This window comes from Ochotona princeps, chromosome 11 (genome assembly GCF_030435755.1).
Source record: "Ochotona princeps isolate mOchPri1 chromosome 11, mOchPri1.hap1, whole genome shotgun sequence".
In the NCBI taxonomy this organism is placed as follows: Eukaryota; Metazoa; Chordata; class Mammalia; order Lagomorpha; family Ochotonidae; genus Ochotona; species Ochotona princeps.
Window position 1 is genome coordinate 66,348,589 of NC_080842.1, and position 22,916 is coordinate 66,371,504.

Here is a 22,916-nt window from a genome sequence, read left to right on the forward strand (position 1 = left end):
GTGCAGTTGCCCTTGGCTGCATTACCTCGTGAGAAATGGCATCATGGTGAGGGCACTTGCAAAAGAGGAAAGGAGGGAGGGAGAGAGAGAGAGAGGAAGAAGAGATCTCTTACAGGTGTCACCACCACTGAATACCACCACACCATGGATCAGGTTTCTAATATCCGAATCCTTGGGAATGCACTCACACCATTTATGAATCACAGCAAAAAAACAAAATTACTCATCCAGTTGTCCAATTGAGACATGCTTCATGAGTCTGTGATACAGACATTAACATTTCTAAAGGCTATTCAGATAAAGAAAATAGTTTTAAAAACGTCTACTTATATGTGGTATAGATTACATTGCCAGTTTGTCTCCCCAATAAGTGCTAATCAGAAGAGACTGTGAGCAGGGATGTGAAAATAGAGAACGTGCTCTTGAGAAATGTTAATAAGGAGGCCTTTAGCTGCTTATGGAACAGAAGAAAAGTGGAGCTGGAAGCTGGGTATAAGAGCTGAAGTTATCATTGAGAGAAGGTGGTTAGGTAATAGTGCCTCACTCTGACAGAAGAATGAAAAAATTGTGAATAGTTGGGAAGAGTTGTATTTAGTTTCTTCCTGTTTTTCTAAAAGATGACCCTAGCATGGATAGGGACAATTATCTCTCCTTTTTAAAGGCTTTATTTATTTGAAAGGCAGAGTTATAGAAAAGAGAGAAAGAGATCTTCCAGGCCCTGGTTCACTATCCAAATGGTCACAACAGCAAGGACTGGACCGGGCCAATGCCAGGAGCTCTGAATTCCATCTGGGTCACCTGCATGGATGGGAAGATCCCCACACACAGCCTGTCTTCTGCCACTTTCCCAGGTGCCTTAGGAGGGAGCTGGGTGGGAACTGAAACAGATGACACATGTACCTACACTCACATTTTATGGCAACATCAAAGGCAGTGGCTTAACCTGCTGTGCCACCACACTGGCCCAAGGAAGAGTTGCATTTAACTAACTTTCCTATGGTGAACATTTGGGATATTTTATTGTTTTGTTATTATTAATAATACCACAGTTCATATGTAATTCCATCATCTGCTTAATTGCATATGTTTTATGATTTGAATATCATCAAGTGAATCATCGGACAGAGGATCTTCCTCTCTGTCTCTCATTCTCTCTGTATATCTGACTTTCCATTAAAAATAAAATAAATCTTTTTAAAAGGTTAATAGAAAAGATCATCTTACTTTTTTCAAATCTTTAGTTTTTTCACAATTGAAAAATCTGTTAAAAGATTTCTGGTAAAAAATCTGAGGTAGGGTTACCAAGTTACATTGTCAACACTTTGTATTAGATAATCCATCATTCACGCATTATTACTCTGACTTCCAATACCACTTGGCTATTTTGACTGACAATGACTCATGTGGTTCCTGACTTTATAAACTGTGTATTAATTGTAACAACTTTTATTTTGATAGGAAAGGGAGATATATGGAGAGAAGGAAACACAGAAAATATCTTTCATCCAGTGTTTCACGCCCCAAGTGGACTTTGCCCTCGGAGCTGAGCTGAAGCCAGAAGCCAAGAGCTTCTTCCTGGTCTCCCACAAGGGTGCAGGGTCCCAAGACTTTGGACCATTCTCTACTGCTTTCCCAGGTCATAAGTAGGAAGCTGGATGGGAAATGGAGTAACTGGGACATAAACTAGCACCCATTTGGGATCCTGGTATTTGCAAAGTGAGGATTTAGCCTTTGAGCTATCATGCCAAGCCCTAATTTAAACAACTTTACAAAGATATGATTTGGACATGATGTAATTCACCACAGTAGATGTGCACTGTAATCTGATGTTAGAATACTTCCAAAATCTCCAAAAGAAACCTTCTACCCATTGCCAGTCACTCCTCATACAATGTGCTTTAAAGCATTGAATTGAACCATGCAAATTTATGTATAATATGTGATATATTTTATTCAGCATTATGCTTTTCTTGGAGTTAGACAATTAAAGCTCTGGAAACATTCCTGACCTTGCACAGCTTTGTCTTGAATGTTAACTAGAAGTGAGGCTTTACCCTGTTTTTCATGTATGGATTATTTAAATATAGCTTTTAGCTTTTATAACAGCTACTAAAAATTAATTTGTACTGCTTTAGATTCTCAAGGCTGCATAGTTCACATGTTTTGAATACACAAGGGAAGAACGTAGTATGTGTTGTTTTGGAAATATTTTTAGTGATTGAACCCTCTGTTCTTGTGAAACTAGCCATGAGAAACTCTTGGAGAAGCATTGATTCAACCAGGGTGAAAATGAACTCCTAAAATATGTGTTCTTAGAGGGAGAGCACTTGCCACATAGTTTTTTTTTTTCTTTTAGGAATAGAAGATGTTGCTGGGAGTGTAAAATGATGCAGCTCTGTGAAAACATTGTGAAGACTTCTCAAAAATGTTAAAAACGGAATTTCCACAGGATCCAGCAAGTCTACTTCTGGAACTAAAATCAGGGACTCAAGTGGCCATCTGTACACCTGTGTTATTCACAGTAACCAAAAGGTGGAAGCCACCCCAGTGTCCATCCACAAGGGAAGGGCTGAACAAAGCATCCGTGAAAAGTGGGGTTCCGCATTAGCACTCAGCACTAGAAAGTACGGACATTCTGACCACCTGGGTGAAGCTTTTAGATGCTCTGCCAGGAAACACAGCCACTGTGTGAACAAGACAAGCCTTGCATAGTTGCTTGGAAATGCCTAGAGTCACAGTCGTACAGAAAGCATTTTTGCAACTTTCATGTGGGCTCATGAACACAGTCATAAAAGGATCTGGTCAAGATTTGAACTGAGTTCTCTCCGTCGTCCACACTGGAGTTTGCCTTTGTATCATGTGAGGGAAATGATAAGATATTACTTCATGACAAAGGGCTGCACTTGATGATTCATTCAAACTGAAAATGTACTTTGCCTGGAAATCATTAGGCAGATGATAGGTAACTGACGAGGGCCAAAACAGGACATTTCCTTGGCCTCCAAGGTGGGAGATTTCCCAATAGTGGGCCTTGTCACTCTCAGGCCACAGTCTGAGGATGGGGCAGGATGGGACTCTGAGCTCTTCATGCCCCGGTTCACACTGTGTGATGGCCCCCCAACTCCCAGGCTCCTGGCCTTGGTATTCCTTGGCAGAGCTGCTTTGCCTGTCCCCCTCCCACCCCCTGCTTTCTGCTGCTGGCACCACTCACGCGGCCCTGTGAGGCCGCCCAATTACACTGTGTTCCAGCTGTTTATTAGCTTGCCTCTTTCCCCACCCAGATGTGAACTCCACATCACCGATCTGCAGGACAGAGACTAGTCTACAGTGCAGGCTCAGCAAAGCTGGAAAGAAGGAAGACTCCGCTCTTGTTCATACTGATTATTACCAGCAATTCTTGATGTCTAACCTTTGGGCTGTTGTATGTAAAGTGCTGTGATGGCACAGTAATGAAAAGACTCTGAGCCCCGTAAACATTAGCCAGTCCACAGAACAACCCGAAGTCAGCTTCATCCTCCCAAAGAGGATTTGCTGGATAGAGAACCAAGGCTCAGAGGAGCCCTGCAAAAAGCTCACACCAGGTTCAAGATTTGAACCTGGGTCATCAGTTTCACAGATTATTTCTACAGAATCATCAGTTTTATAAACTAAAACTCTACCATTATGGAAAAGAAGCTGTGGTAGCTCCCTACATTTGCCAAAGTTCTGAAACAAATAAGAGTAAACACCGTACCTGGCTTGGCTGGTGGTGGCCGCCGGGTTCTAAATCCACAGGAGACTGAGGCAGCGTCATGAGAGTTCAGTGAGAAACTTGCTTTGGTACCAAATAAAATAACAGCTCCAAGTTCTCAAGGAGTTCCAAATAGTTGGGCTAAAAATAATTTTCTCGCTTAGTCCCAAAGAGCCAGAGGCCCTGGAAGTCATTCATCGCGTGGAGCTCAACTCGGGGACCAGTTAGAATTATGGTTTTGTTTGGGATCAACTTTGAGTGCCTGCTTTTCTCTGACTGGTACATTTAGAGGCTCCTCTATCTCTGTGTTGGGGCCTCTTTTCCAGATTTGTTTACTTAAGTTTTTTCTCTCTGCATTTGTTTTCCATTGAGAGGGAGTTTCAGGAAAAAAGTAACTCACTGACTGGAAATTAGCTGTTAGCCTGGAGAAAAGTCATTTTTGTATTTGAGAGTTTTTGAGGTAGAACCTTTAGATTCTTTTTTTTTAAAGACTGATTTTATTATTTGAAAGGCAGAGTCACAGAGAGAGAACATACATATATGTGTGTATATATATGTGTACATATATATATATATATATAGAGAGAGAGAGAGAGAGGGAGATTTCCATCAGCTGGCTTACTCCCCAGATGACCACAATGGCTAGAGATGAGCTTTTCAAAAGCCAAGAGCCCAGGAGTTTCTTCCAGATCATCCATGCGGGTGAGGGACCCAGAGTTTTGGGTTAGCTTCTGCTGCTTTCCTAGGATATAAACAGGGAGCTGGATGAGAAATGAAACAGTCGAGACTCAAATCGGTGCCCATATGAGATGCCAGTGCCACAAGCAAGCTTAGCAAGCTTTAGATTCTTGTGCTTTATGGAATGGCCAGGAGCACTGGGACACCTATTCTAAATGAATATGGCAGGAAAATGGCTCTTCCTTCTGTGTGCTGAGGAAAGGAGGTTATGGGTATTGTGGTGTGGTTAGCTTTGTCTTTTGCTAAAAGGATAAATGTTTGCTTATTTTTAGAAGACTAATATGTCTTTGTTTCAACAGAAAAATGGTCAGAATGATTCTCTGAAACCTATGAGAAGTAATCTGAGGTACAATCAATGTCTTTGTTTCCTTCTGATGTGCATTTTTTAAATATCTCCATGGCAACAGCAGTATATATTTCATGATGTCATTTATGGAAATTAAGAGGTTGGGAAAAAAAATCTTATTTTAATCTCACATTCCCCTTATTCTTCTCAAGCAGTGAGACTGCTAATTGAGAGAAACATGTCCGGTGTTCCAGAAAGGACAATGTGCCACAAATCTTGCCAGGAAGAGTAGTGGGTGCCATGTTCTGATAGACTTTGCTATAAGTATCCAGGGGGGGGCAGCCTTTTCATTTTCTTGTCTGTTCAAAATCCGAATGCCATAATAATTAGGTCAAAATAATGTCTTAAGCATAGAAGATCGTTTCAATTTCTTGCTAAGTTTGAGTAGAATATTTTAAATTTTTAAAATAGTTAATTAATTTGTAAGACAGACAGACATACAGACACACACACGTTTGTCATCCTTTGGTTCATTCTCCAAAGGCCCAGAATTGTCAGAACTGGACTGGGCCAAAGCTAGGAGCTCAAGACTTAAGCTGGTTCTCCCACATGTTTGACAGAAGTCCAGTTTCTGGAGCCATCTTCTGCTTCTCAGAGTATACATGAATAAGAAGTAAGAATCAAGAGCAGAATGAGACTAGAACCAAGCATGTTGGTGTGCAGTGCAGCTGTTCCAGGCAGTGTCCTAATCACTCTGCCAGACACTTGCCCCTAGAGTAGTATCTTACCCAGGCATACTTGCTGGCCTTGCATTCTTATCCCTACCATAAGATAGTTGCCCTTGGTTATTTCCAAAGTTCTTAATACCCCCAACACGATTCTGGTGTCTGATGTTAGTTACTAACAAATATAACTTAAAAAATGAGGTCATCCAGTTAAAGGATTAATTTTAGGTGCTTTAGTCTTTAATAGTTCATTTCTGTGTTTACCAGTGATGATTTTAAAATGGCCTGGTTTCTTCAACAATTGCTGTTGGGACAATTGGATAGCAATCTGCAGAGGTAAGAAGCAAGACCCACACCTGTCACCTTATACAAAAATCAGCTCTGAATGGCTCAAGGACCTAAACCTGCCCCTAGAAACCATCAAAGTATTACAGGAAAGCATAGGAAGCACTCTCTAAGAAATAGGAATGGGGATAGATTTCTTGGAAAAGACACCAAAAGCATAGGCAGACAAAGCCAAAATAAACAAATGGTACTACATCAACCTAAAAAGCTTCTGTACAGCAAAGGAAGCAATTAACAAAGTGAAGAAGCAACCAACAGAATGAGAGAAAATGATTGCACACTACACAAGTGAGAGGCAACTAATATCCAGGATTTACGAAGAGCTTCAAAAACCCAGCTACAGTAAAAAGAACAACCGTATGTAGAAATGGGCAAAGGAAATGAGCAGACATTTTTTAAAAGAACAAATTTGAATGGCTAACAGACAGATGAAAAGATGCGCAGGCTCCCTAGTTGTCAGGGAGATACAAATGAAAACCACATTGAGCTTCCACCAAACTTCAGTGAGGTTGGCCTACATTCAGAACTCAACTAACGACACCTGCTTTTACAGATGTGGTGGAAAGGTACCTTCTTTTGCTGCTGGTGGGAACGTATGCTAGCACAATCACTAAGGAAATCAGTGCGGAGAGTGCTTAGAGAACTGCAACTAAACCTGCCACATGTCCCAGCTATCTCGCTCCTAGGAATATATCCAATATAATGAAAACTGCGTGTGAAAAAGCAATCTAATCCTATATTTACAGCTGCATAATTTGCAATAGCAAAGACAGGGAAACAACTCAGATGCCCATCCAAAGAGGAATGGTTAAAGAAACTGTGGTAAACCTACTCCATGGAATACCACCCAGCCATTAAAAAGAATGAAATTCCACCACTTGCAACCAAATATTTCCAACTAGAGACCACTATGCTCAGTGAAATAAGTCAATCCCAAAGGAACAAATATCGTATGTTCTTTCTGATATGACAACCTTAACGCAAAGCACAAGATCAATAGCCCTTTCAATATTGTTTTTGCTGCAACCCATGGGTTTTTAGTGTTTAATTTTTTTGGAATAGTTTCTTCTTATTAAATTCTTCACTGACTCATAGATCATGCAGTAGCATCCTTTTCTCCAAGAAGCTTTTGTGTTTGCTTTTTCATTTCTACATTGACACATTTATTCAGCAGCATGTTATTTACTCCATGGTGCTGTAAATTTTTTGTCTTAACTTTATTCCTGTTGTTGATTTTGTTCCATGACTTCTCATTTAAAGGAATGTATAGCAATGGTGTTATAGAGACTTCCATTTCCAGATGTGAAAATACAATGCAGTATGCATCTTTGCTTCCAAACCAAAGATGAACTCCAAATGAACTTGGATATATCTTGACAATGGGATGCTGGACTGTCTGCCATTGTCTGTACCAGCAATGTCAGGACACATATAAATAGCAGAATGATGGACTTATGAAGTACTATACTATTGTAACAATATGAGGGAAATCAGTTGGGGGGAGGGAAGTTTAGGAGGGGGTAGGAGAAATCACAGAGCCTAGTATCATTAAAAATACAATTGAGGGCCTGGCGTGGTGGCCTAAAGTCCTTGCCTGGAACGCGCCGGGATCTCATGTGGGCGCCGATTCTAATCCTGGCAGCTCCACTTCCCATCCAGCTCCCTGCTTGTGGCCTGAGAAAGCAGTTGAGGATGGTCCAAAGTCTTGGGACCCTGCAACCGCGTGGGAGACCCGGAAGAGCTCCTAGCTCCTGGCTTCGGATCGGCGTAGCACTGGCCGTTGTGGTCACTTGGGGAGTGAATCATCGGATGGAAGATCTTCCTCTCTGTCTCTCCTCCTCTCTGTATATCTGATTTTGCAATAAAAATAAATAAATCTTTAAAAAAATACAATTGGGAAAAAAGGTTAAAAAATTTAAATAGGCCTTTTCATTCATTCTTCTTTGGAATGGTCAGATTTCTGACAACAAGCAAAGACATGGGTTCATTTGTTGGGCAGTGACAGGGTAGATGTATTTTTATTTTTCTGTCTTCATTTGATCAAGCATTGATTCAACTCATGGACATTCATTTTTGAGTGTATGTGTTTTTGTGTGTGTGTCAAACACAGTTTCCCTAATTCCTGGGAATACTGGTTACCGCCCTTTAGATGATAAATTTTAAAATGTATCATTAAATATAACAATTTTATCTGTCCTATAATATTTAATATTAAAAATTTATTTCCCAGTTCAGATCAGATTGTCCATGCATTTATCCACGGACTGATTTTCCTTCCCAGAGAGTGAAACTTTGGGGTTTTCTTGCAGACCTTAAGGCCTTAAATGTGGGTATAACTTGTTGGCTTCTAATCCATTCTGTTATTTTCACACTTATATTAGCAGCAGTAGTGAAAAGTGGTGGGCGGAAAAATGTGCTAAAGCACCTTGGCTGTGAGTAAACAGGTTCTGTTCCAGCTCATTCATCCCACACCCAGGTCCTCAGTTCAGTCTTTCCAGGAGGAACATTGTTTTTCTCTCTTAGATTCTTGTGCTTTTGTTTCCCTGTAGTCTTTATGTACTTTTCCAACATATTCCATTCAACCCATTCCAATCCAATCAGTGTTACTAGAGCATCTAACAATGTTCAGTTAAACCAACTCCCAAGAAAAAGCAAGACAAACGAAAAAAAAAAACAGCAAAAAGTTCTTATTTAGAGATTTTGTAAGTTTTTAAGTATCACTGTTCCATTTTGAATCTGCCAATTGGACCTTTACCGAAAGCAAAGTTGAGAAACTGTGCAGAATTTCAGCATCCAACTTGTTACACAGACATGCACGCACATGTACAAGCAAACATACACATGTGCACACACATCTATACATATACATGCACACACATATATACACATCTATGTATATACATAAACATACAGGTACATACCAAGTTGTTTTGCACGCTACTGAATTTATTTCAAAGCAGATGATTTTAGCATCTATAAAATGAGTACATACAATGTGTAAAGACATTATAGGCATTGCTTCCTTTCATCTTCATCATTTAACTTTCCAAGATTAGTAATTGTGCTTCTAGTTCTTCTGGGTAATTCATTCAGGTAGTCTCATCTATGGTCAATCCATCTCACTATTAAACCATAGTTCCTTCCTGGGGACTTCCAAACTTGACAGGACGAGATTTCAGCAGGTGGACAGCTTGTGATTGGTGGGTTGCACACCTGCCTTCTCCTCCCCAACAGGTGCATTCAGTGATGTTAGAAATGAAATTTCCTCTTAGCCTCTGTGCTTTGCTTTTAAGCCTTCTGTGACTTCAAATCCCTGCCAATGTCATTGCTACTCCCCGCCCTCCATCCATCCGTCCACCCATCCATCCTTCCATCCATCCTTCCTTCCATCCATCCATCCATCCATCCATCCATCCATCCATCCAAACACACTTAAAAATAGACACACAGAAAATGAGGTGCTAGGAACCCACCTTACAGTTTCCACAAACTCAAGCTCAAGATCTTGCTTCTTGCTAACTCTCCTGCCTCCATTCTCTCACTTTCTCTTTCCTCTACCCTTGCACTGTGTACTTTGATGGAAAAAAGAGACATCATGCCATTTAGCCCACAGCTCTTTCTGTAAAACCCCAGAATTTTATCATCTTGGATAATGGAATGGTTGACATCATGTAGTTTCCTTGGCTCTTGAGACTTTTTAACCAAAAATGAGCTTACTTTACTCAAGTTAAAAATATATATCCTAAAAGCTATTTGTTTACAAACTACTCATTCTGTGCATCAGAAATTCTGATAAGAATCTTCAGGGAAATTTTCCTAGTGCAGTGGCAGCTGAATGACAAGTTGGTATTGAAGTTCCAGGAAGCTGTGGGTTAGCGACAGGCTGTTTGTGGGTCATGGATTCTGGAAAAACATACGATGTGCAGCTATTTAAAATGTCTCTTTTTAGAATGAATGATGCTAGTGTCAAGTCATTCAATTTTTGATTTTCATTAATAAAACCTGTGATGCTATCTTAAGTTTTTTTTTTTTTTTAAAGAAAAAGCTAGTGATCTGGCACTGTTTTTATAATGTGAGGTGAATCTGAGGTTGGAATGCAAAGGTAACAGTGTGATTTGAATTGACTTAACAGTGAGTGGACCAGGACAACCCTGAGTGGGTCTTAAACCGGCTTCCTTGCCACCGCATAGGTGCAAATAGTAGGGATCAAGTGAAACCTTGTGTAGAACGACAACCAGAAATAAAATCCCTGATGACATGGCTTCACCTCCACGGTGCCTTCCATCTGTGCTGACTTCAGTGTCTATGCTTTCCTCACCAAGATTTGGTTTCCAAGTTGCCAAAGCTTTGAATGATAGAAGAAAAAGCAGTTACTGTTTTATTGTGGTAAGGCAGGGTCGTAATATTCAATTCCATCTGTCAACTCAACTGACACATAGTAGGCCCAGATAGCTGCTAAGACATTTTTTTTTTCTGACCGTGTCTCTGAGAGTGGTTTTAGATGAGATAAGCATTTGGATTGGCAGGCTGAGGAAAGCAGATGGCACTCTCCAATGTCGTTGGCCATCAGGCAATTGCGTGAGAACCTGAATGAACAAAAGATAGAGGAGGAGAGAATTTGCTTTCTGACTGACCAGTGGCACTTGAACACCCATTTTCTGTGGCCATGGGTGCTCCTGGTTTTTAGAACTTCTGACCCAGGTTGGGGTGGATGCTACTAGCTTTCTGTTTTGGAGACTTTGAATCATGCCACTGGGTTTCCTGGATCTCTAGTTGGCAAGTGGCAAAGCATGAGACTTCTCTGTCTCCACAACTATTTGAGTTATATATATACAATCATATATGTGTGTATGCACACATATGTTTCCTCCTACAGGATTCTGTTTCTATCACACACTCAGTATAGGCACTTTTTTTCTCCCTGAACTTTTAAAACTGTAGTTGGTTGAATCCATGAATGTACAACTGAGGAATATAAGGCTAATTATGTTTAATTTTGAATGACTATACTATATTAACTTTTTTTTCCTTTGTTGTTGGTATTCTTGTAGTTTAAGGAATTTTTACCAACTCAAACCCACAAATGTTTGTTTTGCAAAGTTACCAGTTCTAGGTTTTATGTTGGATCTATGAACCATTTGAAGTTCATTCCTGTATCTTGGGATGACAAAAGGGTTGAATTGTTTTGCGAGTAAATAAAAACAGGGGCAATAGCCAGCAATATAAAACTAGAGCTCTGGCCTGCAGTCTTTAGCCACATGTCCAGAAGACCAACACCTTATCTACAAGGATCAGCCCAGGAAACCGGCCTGCTCTGTGTCAGATTCCCAGCAACTGAAACTGCTATCTCGAGTGACATCCCAGGAGTGAAGCAGTCTTTCCTAACCATCAGCCGAGTGGCCAGGGCTGGGTTACTGACAGGCCCCCTCATTTTTGCTCCTACTTCCAATTTAAGTATAACCAGAGGATACGTACCCAAACCAGGCACCTGGGCTGTTCTGCTTCTGCGTGGCCACCTCCAGTGTCCCCAGGCCAGCAGCCTGCAGTGGAATTGTTCCCTTTTCCCACTAGGCAGCTGCCCCACTCTCCTGTCAACCTTTGAGTTTATGCCAAATGCAAATAGTGGTGGATGATTCCCTTTATTAAAGCAAGCTCTCAATAAAGAAATTTTTCTTTGTCTCAGTTGCATGATCTTCATTGCCACTACAGAGATGTCAACATATTTTTGTGTCTCTTTTTGTATAAAATCCCTGGCAGGGAGAGATCTTCCATCTACTGCTCTACTCCCCAAATGGCTATAACATCCAGGACTTGGTCAGCCTGAAGCCAGGAACTCCTTCTGCGTCTCCTCCCTGGGTGGCTGGGACCTAAGTACTTATGTTGTTATCTACCGCCTTTCTGGGCGCATAAGCAGGGAGCTGGATCAGAAGCAGGGTAGCTGGGCCCTCCAATTGTTGCTTTGATATGGGATGCTGGCAACAGAAGTGGAAGCTTAACTGGCCATTCCCCCGTGCTAGCTTCTCACCTGCATGAGGTGGCCATCATGGAAGATCAGATCAATATCCTCTTTAGAGCAGTAGGTGTGATAATGAGCTTTTTTTTTTGTCCTGGCTTGTTTGCAAAGTCCCTGGGAAAGGTTAATATTAGGGAGCCCACTTGCTCTGTAAGGGGTTGGTGAACCTGATAGAGCATCCAGAGCCTCACCAGTGGGAAAATCTGCTCCTTACCCACGTGGCCTGAGCTGCCTGAGCTCAGAAGAAAATAAAAGCAAAACCGAAGAATCGGAGGAGCCAATGAAGATGAGGAAATTGGTTCTTTTTTGTTTTTTTGCTAAATCTCTTGTTAACATATACAATAAAAGCTGAATTCTTAAAAAAATTTTCCTATTTAAATCCATTCTAATGATTCCATACATTTTGTTTTCATTGGAGTCAAAGAGGAGAATCAATGACAGCAAAGAATATAGAGAGAATGAGCACAAACTGAGAGCTTGCTACACATTTGAAATGTTTACATAAACAGGCTCCTGCAATACTGAATCTGGACACCCCATTCATAGGCAGCTCCCATGTTCAAGTGTTGATTTTAGATGAGTACATGCCCGCTGTTAAAACATTTTGACTCTTAGTCATGAACAGGATTGCAAACTAATACAATCACGCCCCATGGTGATGGCAATCATAATAATGCTGATAACAGCTAATTTGCATTTCATGATTGCAGGCACTGTGCTAGCACCTGCCATTTATTTTGTTTTCCTAAGCATTGTGCAAGACTGGAAGGTCACATCTCAAGCTCCTTGAGGACCAGCAGCAGGCAGGACTTGTCCCTCACAGGAGTAACTACTGCTAACCCATTTGCACACCTACATAAGCCACAGCTCAGGTTGATGAGGAACGTGTCCCAGTGCACACAGGTGAACCTAGTTGGAACAAAGAAATGAAGTGTTTGGTTTCAGTGTTCTGAGGTCCCTAGATTCCATAATAATCACGGCTCCTAAAATGTCCAGCTAGACTGTGGGTGGGACATGAGCAGACAAGGAATCCTGCTGGGATTTTACTCTGGCTGGAGCCCAGTGAGCTGGCTTGATGTAAGTAGAAAAGGAGGGAGGATGGCCTCTTAAGCCAGCAGGTCGACTCTGGTCTGGAGTAGTGGCTTTGAATACTGAGCTGCATGCAGGCAGAAAGGAGCTGCCATGGAAGAGGAAGCTGCAAGCGCATCTCTTTGCCGGGAGAGGAAGTAGACAGCTCCTGGCAGCCAGCTAAAAATAACCTGCAGCTTGTCAAGAATAAGGAATTCGCTCAAGGGCATCCCATTACAGAGAATTTGGCCCAGGGAAAATACAAGGGGAAATAATAGAAGGTGCAAATGGAAAGAGGGATCATTTGCCAGCACTCAGGGTGGCATTGGTTGGCTGGTGAGACCCATCTCACTCTTCACTCTCTAAGCACCTTGGAAATCACAGCCTCCTTGCACTTCCAGCTGGCTGTGAGATGCTGGTTCTCTGCTGGGAGGGCATGGCAGTTGTCATACCCACATCCAGCCTTCCAATACAGTTGCCAGCCGGTTGGGGCAAGGATCTGGAGGATTGCACCTGGCAGAGTAGAAGTCTTCCTGGGAGTAATCATCAATATCATTAGAACTCCAAGTTTGGAGCGTCTAAGTTTGGTGACGCTCATGTGTTAGGTGTTTATTGTATGTTAGCCACAGCGAATCCAGAGCATTTAATGAAATCACTGTTATAATCTTTTTCTTAATTGTGTTGAAATTAAGACTTCCAAAATGAACCAATTAGCCTGAGGTCCTGCAGCTACCAAGTGATAGATTGAGTATACGAACCCAGATGTGTCTGACTCCAACAACAAATGCTCAGTTTGAACTGAGGTCAGAGGTGGTGCTTATTTCTTTGGGTTATTGTAAATATATATTGAAATAATCCATGAGAAGTGAGTGACACGTTGCCTGGAATTCATGACTGGGTTACTAGTGCAGTCACAGTGGCTGCTGCAGCTGTGTGTGTCCTGTGTTCCCTTGACTTCTCACGTTTGAACCTGAAAACTACCCTGAGGGCTGTGCTTGATGCAGAGAGACCAGAAGGACTGTGGGCAAATGACCACTCAGTGATCCAAATCTCTTGGTCCTGACTTTTGAAGTCTCTGATAGAGTGCTGGAATTAAAATAATGGTAAGAATTGTAATAGCTGGCATTTCTTGTTTACTAGAAAAATCACTTAAATTCACTTCTTTCCAGTCACCTCAGACCTAGTAAAAATGTTTTTTTACCGCATCTGAATAACTGCCCAGACAGTGGGGATTCCATATTCTTTGTTTTCCTTCTCGCTGAGGATTTGTGATACATTCAGATTAGGGGGCTGGTGGCAGACACACGCTAAGAGCAGGGTCAAGAGCTAGAATAGATGATCTGAAGGCAATGACCTAGCAGCAGGTGACATTTCCTGCACATCAGTCCCTTCCAGCCAAAACAATGTCCTCAGTGGACTCCATCACAGTGCAGAGAGAGCTGGGGAATCCAATAATGACTCATTGTGCTGAGAAGAGAGAGAGCTGAGCACCACAGTTTGGAAAAAAAATGGGGGAGAGGATGCCAGGCGATGTTGTCCTAGAGTCTAAATTAGAAGGATTCAATGATAACTTTTTCTGCTGTCAGTTCTTTGAGGCTGCTAGTGGAGTTAAGATGCCAGTGTGGACATTGTGGCACAGTGGGTTAGGCTGCCACTTGAGATACTCAGTCCCCTGTTGGATGCCTGAAATTGAGTACCAGTTATTCTGCTTCTGATGCACCATCCTGCTAATTCACATCCCCAAATGCAGCAGATGGTTGCTTGCTCTCTCTCTCTCTCTCCCATTCTCTATTTCCTCCACACAGTCCTACCACGCTGTTACTTGATTTTTCAATTACATAAACATTAGTAAACTTTGAAAAAGATCTCTTAGATTGAAGGTCAAAATCAGTGTTGTGTAACCATGTGGTTTTGAGAGCATTGCTTTGCTCTGACTATTTTTGTCTGGAATCTTAGGGTTGTGTCCCATAGACTGAAATTTCAACATTACCCAAATGATGCTGTTATAAAGGTTGGTATAGACATGCTTCAGATTGGCTGGGATATGTGGGCTACTCAAGAAACATCGATTTCTTTTGGTGGAAGGAAGGACAGCTTTGAGCCACAGACATTCATTTTAAAACAAGCCTTTAGGGCAAGTGCTGTGGTCACCAAGGGTGATACCTTTGCTTGAGTGCCAGCTACTCTACTTCACATTCAGCTTTCTCCTTACGCTTCCTGGGAGGCAGCAGATGATGGCTCCAGGACTTGGGGCCTTGTCATTCATGTGGGAGACACGGATGGAGTTCTGGCTCCTGCCCTCAACCTGGCCCCAGGTATTTGGGGAGTGAACTAGTCAATGGAAGAGATCTTCCTTCTTCTTCTATCTTCCTATCTCCCACCCTCTGCTTTGTCACTCTACTTTTCAAATAAATAAATAAATAGATAAATAAATCTTTGAAAGTAAACTTAGTATTTAGAATGCATGCCCTTGCTAGGACCAGGAAACGCGTGACTCTGGAGATACTGCTTTGAAGTCTAGATTTGTAATTTCAGGTTAATCTCATTTATGGATGTGACTGGAGAAATTCTCCCTAAGAAGATAACATGCAAGCAGTTTCCGGAGATCTGCAGAATGACAATGAAGACTCTAGAAAAGCAGGTACTGAGATGGGACAGAATAGGTTTTCAGGCAAAAGTGATGGCTTGAGTTAAAGCCTACTGCTGAGAGAGAGCAAGGCTCCTTGGAGAAAGTGAGAAGTGTGCAGTGGGGAAGAAGGGAATGATGAGGAAGAGGATGGCGAGTCAGGAGACGATCATGTGTTGTGAAAGACTTCTTGGAGTGCTATTAGGAGTAGGGATTGGTAGAAGCAAGTGTAAAGAGCCAATGGTACACAGATGGGGAAGAGAACAACCCAAATGTTGAGAATTATATTACTTTTTAATTAAATAAACTTTTAAAGACTACTGTGTGTTTGAAAAGCAGAGGGACACACTATAGATACGATTTACTGGTTCACATCTCCAATACCCATGCTAGGCAGAACTGGGCCAGGGTCAAAACAAAAGCTGGGGACTCAATTTGAGTTCCACGGGGTTACAGGGACCCATATACTTGAGCTATCACCTGCTGCCTTCAAGTGCGGACAGCAGCAAGAAGCTATAGTTAGGAGCATAGGAGTGGAGCTGGGAATTGAACCCAGACACTCTGAGTGCGGTGGCAGCTATTCTGGGCAACCTCTTAACTGCCGTGCCAGAAATGCTGTGTGTATGTATCTGTTTAAGAGTTCTTTATTTTTATTGGAAAGAGAGAAGAAGAGACAAGAAAGAGTCTGTCCACGGATTCACTCCCCAAGTGGCCTTTGTGGCTGGTGCTGTGCGGAAGCCATGAGCCAGGAGCTTCTTCCAGGTCTCCGACGAGGGTGTAGGGTATCTCCTTGATTGCTTTCCCAGGCCATAAGTAGGAAGCTGGATGGGAAGTGGAGCAGCCGGCACATGAACTTGCACCCATATGGGATCCCAGCACACGCAAGGTGAGGACATTAGCTACTAGGCAATTGTTCTGGGCCTGCCAGCAATGATTTTAAAGCACAGTGGTCCCCCTTGTCCATCAGTGTTATGTTCCAAAACACCTAGCAGATTCTCACTTGCCCCCAGACAGTACAAATGCCATATATACTAGCTTCTTTCCTATACAGACAAACCTATGGTAAACTGTCACTTCTTAATTCACAGGAAGAACTTAATGTTTTCTCTTTGACATACTTGCTCTAGCACTTCAAGTACCACTAGCACTTCAAGGCCATTGCTAAGTATATAACGGTCCCTTGAGCAGAGCTGCCCTGATATCATGCCAGGTGATATGATAAGTGAGGTGGCTACTGACTGACTAATGAGTGGCAGGGCTTACAGCATGAATATGGTGGACAAAGGAGACATTTGTGTCCTGAGTAGGATGAAGAAGGACAGGATACAATTTCATCTTGCTAGTTAAGATGGCATGTGATTTGAAACTTAGGAATTGTTTGTTTCTGGATATTTTCATTACTGTTTTTGAATTACAATTGATTGTGTGTCACTGAAACCACAGAAATGGGACCTTGGGTGGGAAGGGGATACATGACAGGATTCTAACAGGAAACACCCAGTTTTGGCTTGTTTGGTTAACCGTGTGTGTGTGTGTGTGTGTGTGTGTGTGAGAGAGAGAGAGAGAGAGAGAGAGAGAGAGACTTTTATCCTATTTTTTTCCTATTTATAGTTTAGAAATTGTTTGAGGATGGGCCTGGCATGGTACCCTAGCGGTTAAGGTCATTGTCTTGCACACGCCGAGATCCCATATGGGCGTTGGTTCTAATCCCAGCAACCCCCGCTTCACATCCAGTTTCCTGCTTCTAGCCTGGGAAAGCAGTTGAGGATGGCCCAAAGCCTTGGGACCCTGCACCAGAGTGTGAGACCTGGAAGAGGCTTCGTGTTCTTGGCTTCGGATTGACGCAGCCCCGGCAGTTGTGACCGCTTGGTGAGTGAATCAACGGGTGGAAAATCTTCCTCTCTGTCTTTCCTCCTCCCTGTATATCTGAATTTTTTTTCAATAGTCTTCATGCCTTGTATATCTGCCAAGTAAAAAAAAAAACACGCATTTTTATATTAACGTGAATGTCACTGAAGCAAATCAGCATGAAGAGAAGGTGTCAAAAACAATGAAGCATTCTGGCTTGACCTCACAGCTAGTCGTTATCATTTGAGTCTACTTCTGTGATTTCTGTCCTGTATGTATGAGCAAAGATCTTCTTAAAATTTATAATGTTACCCATATACTGTTTCTTCTTGATTTTTCTTTGACCTAATACTGTAGCACAAGCTTTTGCTCAGTTATTCTTTGGGGTCATGAATGGTCAAACAGTACACACCAAGGATTGGCACAAAAGTTGGTTTAATCCCACCCGTTCCTATCATAGGACAATTAACTTGTTTCCGTATTTCCCTGTGATAATTGTGATTATATCAAAAGTTTGCATGGTTACGCCTTTATCCCTATTTAGGATTATTTTCTTAGGATTGATTCCCAGAAATAGAATTACTAGGTCAAGAGGTTTGCATGTTTTATGTCTCTCTTGGTACTCACTGTCAAACAGTTTTCCAAAATGCTGTGTGAATTTATACTGCCCATCCTTGTATGAAAACAAAATCCAGGGGGCTATAGGTCCTCAACAGTCAGGCACCTATTGTTCCTGGAACACAGATGGAGCCACAGATTCTCAGATTTGGAAGAAACTCAGGTTACAAAACTCAGCCTCACTGAGGGGAGAACATCAAAGCTTATTTCATGCAGCATTGGCAATTGGCCCATCTCCGAGTTGGGTGGCATCTCAAAGATCACTTTGCACAAATGTTCTGCATTCCTAACATGAGCTCAGCTGGGGCCCAGCCTTATCCACTTGTAATGTTACAGAACTAGTCCTGTGCCAGGTGTATGGAGGATGCTTGGTCTAAATCTGCAGATCCAGACACAGGTGGCAAGACTGTGTGAAGTCATCCCCTCTGGTGTTCCTAGGCAGCCAGCTAGGGGAGGTTACCACAGGCAGCTTTGTATTGGGACTGAGAAATTGTTCTGGGTGTGGCCAGGGCTTAAGGGTCCTGAACACACGCTTGCTCCAAGGGTTTCACTTACTTTTATTTCTTTAAAGCATGTGTTGCTCTAAAGATGCTCCCCAGAGCTCAGGCTCAGCCAGGGAGTCGTCACATAACCTGGGAGGTAGAATCCAAGGTGTCGAGTTCTCCTGGCTCTCTTCTCATGGTTCTACACTGACAGGCCTAACTGCAAACTTATCTCAGCCATCTGCTACCCTCTGGCCTTCTTTGGATTCTCGGGTTATCTAGTACCAATCACTTTCTTTCATAACTCCAGGAAGTGTGTCCACCCCACTGGGATTTGTCCAGAAATTTCTATGTCCGTGGCCTGGCTCTGACAGTGATGGAGACACTGAGTTCTGTCCTTGACCATAAACAGCTCTAGGACTTTGTATTGCTGTCAAACTGTAAGTTCCTCTATGACATTTGTTTATTCACTTCAACCCCATTCAAAATAATCACTATTAGTCTTCTATGTGCATTAGGCATTGGTCCATGCTGTTGAGCAGACCTGGGACAGCTTCCGGGTCTGCCATGGGTTAGGGATTGGACAGCAGAAAAGAATCTGAATCTGCTATGGCCTGGGCTCCGTGCCGAGTGTTCCACATGTGGACTCAATCTTCCTCCACACACATAAGGGAATTACTCCTATTATTATTTTCTTCTTTTTGATGGAAAAACAGGCACACAAGAGGAGTCACTTGCTTAAGGCCATGTAGTATCAGCAAACTATTCTATTTTACTAGCTTTTTTTTTTTTTCAGTAAGTAACTGCATGAGCTAAAGAGAGCCTTAAAGAGTGGGTGGGTGGCACAGTGGTCATTTTGCTACTTAGAATGCTCATATTCCTTATCGGAGTTGCCTCGTTTGACTTCCTGCTACTCCACTCCTGAGCCTTCCTGCTAAGGCACACTCTGGAAGACAGCGGATGATGAATCAAGTGCTCAGCTCTGTGCCACGTTTGTGGGAGACCTGTGGATCCTTTGCTCCAGGCTTTGATCCGGCCCAGCCATGGCTGTTGTGGGCATTTGGGAAGTGAACCAGGGATTGGAGGATCTCTGTGTGTCTGCCTTTCAGATGAATATAGAGAAATAAAAAATATAAGGATGCGAGATAGTCTTAAAAGAGAGGGCAAGGTTAGTTTGGGGGTCAGGAAGGTCACTCTAAGGAAGGAACATTTAAGGGACCCCCAAGAGTGACTAAGGGGTGGACAAGATGGAATACTTGGGGGAGAACAGGAGGCGTAAGAGGATCCTCAGACAAGAGAGAACTTTGGGAATTCTAGGAGCTGAAAGGATAGTGCATTGAAGCTCTTAGGAAAGTAGCCCATCAGAGAAAAAGTCAGAGACAGGGGCAGGAACAAGTCCACCCAGGACTTAAAGGGGGCGGGCAGGGGGTTTCTAGCAGGATATTGTCTTCATCATGCCTCAGCTGCTGCCTTGTGCAGAGGGAGGCAGCGATGGGATTGGGTGACAGATGTAACTGGGAGAGCACAGAAGACCAGGGTTGCCTACAGCAACAGTGAAGGATAAAGAGGTGATTCTAGGGGATTTTTTTGTTAAGTCCTAGTGGGTCAGGTGTAACATTCTGTGGGAAGCCTCAATGCTGCTTGTCCATGCTAGCTATCCGCATACCCCCTATCTCTACTTTCATTCAAGCCCAGCCCTGCTATCATGGCAGTGGGAAGAAGAGGTCCCCTGGATTTTGTCTGCTTCCTCTCTGGACTGGGCTCTCTGTTTTGTTGATTGTTTTGGTTCCTTCTGTGTCGCTCCCACTACACCAGTGGTTGTCACATAGTAGGGACCTGATAAATGTTTTTAAAATGTGTTGATCCCTTATTGTAGCCAGTAGTTGCATTAAAAAAATGTATACCACCTGGTATACTGTATTCCAACCCCATGTAACATACCTTGTCTTCCATTCCTGTTTTGTTGTCAAGGAAATGAGGCTTGTTGGCTTAGGTGACTTGTACTCGAGTCTTGGTAAGAGTACCAGTTGGCTAGTGATGAAGACCGTGTGTGGGAGTGCCTGGTTGATCTCCATGATACCTTTACCTCTCACAGGTTTGTATATTGGGAGAAATAAGTCCTTGCTTGTGTCATCACCAAAATAGAAAACTAAGCACGAGGCAGTAACATCAAGGAGATGAGCTGTATGTCATTCACTTTAGTAAGGATAGGTATTAGAATATTATTTAACCATTAAAAAGGAATGCTATGCTTTGTGTTAAAATGTGGGTGAACCTCAAAAAAAATGATAGAAACTAGATAAACAGGCCATACATTATCTGACTCCATTTACAGTAGGATTTCAGTCAATGAGGTATCACATATATAATGGCAATGCTGTAAGATTATGCTGCCTAGGGATGCGTCCATCTGAATTTATGTAAGTATATCGTATGATGTTGGCACAATGACCATAACCTGATGTTGCACGTCTTAGAATGAAGATCCATCGGTCAATGATGAATGTCTGTATGTGAGATATCGGGGAAGAATAACGGGAGGGGAACAGAAAGCAGGCCCGTGATTGCCAAAGGTGGGGAGGGGAAGGAATAGAGAGCACCTGCTTAACAGGCCCAGCATTTTCTGTTGGAATGGTAAAAATGCTTCAGAACTGATATGAACAGGCAATGAATTTACAATGATCTTAATGTGTTAAACACTACTGAACTGTATATGTCAAGGTGACTAATGCATTTTATATGACTTTCACCTCAAAAAAATTAGAAAACAATACAGAGTAAACAGATGTACAGACTTCAGGATAATGCTAACTGAGCAGCATTACTAAAGGATAAAAGATGGAGCTTTATCCAAACCTGTATGTTTTTATTTTTTTATAACATAAAATATTGGAAGCAAAACCAAGCTAGAAAACCACCATCACTTGAATTATTGCTGGGGATTCATTGGTAGAGGGGAGTGGAGCTGAGTGGGCAAAGTGCCATAGACAAATGTGGCTTTGGGGTTGGTAGGATCTCTGCTGAATTGTCTTGTCACAGAAGCCTGTCACTTGTTTTTTTTTTTTTAATTTATTTTTTAATAATCTTACTTAGATGATTAGGGTACAAAGGGTCAAGGGCTACAGGGTGAAAGGGGGTAATACCATTGTTTCCACACTAGTATCATCATTTTTTTCCCTGTTTCAGGGGTCAGGGGAGAAACAAAAGGAAAAGCCCCACCAGCCTCCCACCCATTCCAGATCCCCAACGGGAGGCACACTCCGAGGGTCCTGCTCAAGCATTTCGATAGTTCAACAGTTCTGAATTGCTGCCAATTTCACCATTCCAATCGCGATGTAACCTATTCAGAATCCACTGACTGATATAGTCTCTTCATGGTTGGGGTTCTGAGATCAGCAGTTCAGTTGGAAGGATCTCCAAAGAAACTTCATCTGAGATGATCCCAACGGATGTTGTAGTCCAGCTCGATCCTGCCCACTTCATACTCGATCCTCACACAAACCAGTTGGAGCTGCAGCCTAGTTGGGGCAACTCCCCATAACCTCCACCAGGCCTGCCCCCTACCCTGGTTCCCATGCTTGCCAGTATATACAGCAGGCTTGTCCAGTCTGTCCCACTTCCCATTTAGCTCTCATATATGTCAATGGGCATTGAAGCCTAGTTTAACCCAACAAGCCCTGCTATGCAGCCCACACACATACTGGCATGTGCCTTTCTGTCTAGCCACCCCTGCCCCTGTCCTGGTCTTCGTGCTCTCCAGTGGGAGTGGTAACCCAAGAGGGAGGTGCCCACTATCTCCCTACTAGGCCACTCCCACTCCCAGATTATGCACTCTCCAGGTGGTTCTGGCATTTGACTTGGCAGAATTAGCTCCCAGTGCCAGCCTCTGCCAGCTGATGCTGTGGCTAAACCCAAGCATCCCTCACCCACTCTAATTTTTGCTTGCACCAGTCGGAACAGTCAGCCCACCCTGGCCCTTCTCTCATCTAGCTCACATGAGGCCCACAGGTGTTATAGCCCTGCCTAGTCTGATCTACCCCCATCCCAACTCACACTTTTCAACGGAAGTAGTTGTCCAGCATGGGAACCCACATTCCCCTGTTGGCTTTGCCTCCTCCCCCAGGTTTTCACATGTGCTGTTTGGGCACTGCAACCACATCCAACCTTGGCATTCCTTAATGTGTACTGGTATGTGTCGCAACCGGACCTGGCTCGACCCACACTCTGTTCTGGTGCTCGGATTCGCCAGCGGGTGACGTGAACGGGTTCAGTCTGGTCTGCCCCAGGAGCCTCTCACTTGTAATGAAAGAGGAGGGATTGCGAAGTTGTAACTCCTTTTCCATCCAAGCAAAGAGAGATGGATGGAAGGGGAGTTGTCCAAAACACAGGGCACAAAGGGTGGGGGCTGAGGTCAGATAGTCAACACAGAGTCAAAAA

At 42.8% G+C, this 22,916-nt stretch overlaps 1 protein-coding gene across 2 annotated transcripts in view; it reads right to left on the reverse strand.

The window, feature by feature from the left end:
• C1QTNF7 (C1q and TNF related 7) overlaps positions 1–22,916 on the reverse strand; it is an 85,690-nt gene that overhangs the window by 8,547 nt on the left and 54,227 nt on the right. Inside the window, exon 1 of one of the 2 annotated variants that reach the window (XM_004579206.2) lies at positions 3,734–4,135. The exons of the other annotated variant lie outside the window; for it this stretch is intronic. The gene's annotated coding sequence lies outside the window, so the exon portion shown is untranslated. Of the gene's footprint in view, positions 1–3,733; positions 4,136–22,916 lie in introns of those variants that run through there. 2 annotated transcript variants of the gene reach the window in all.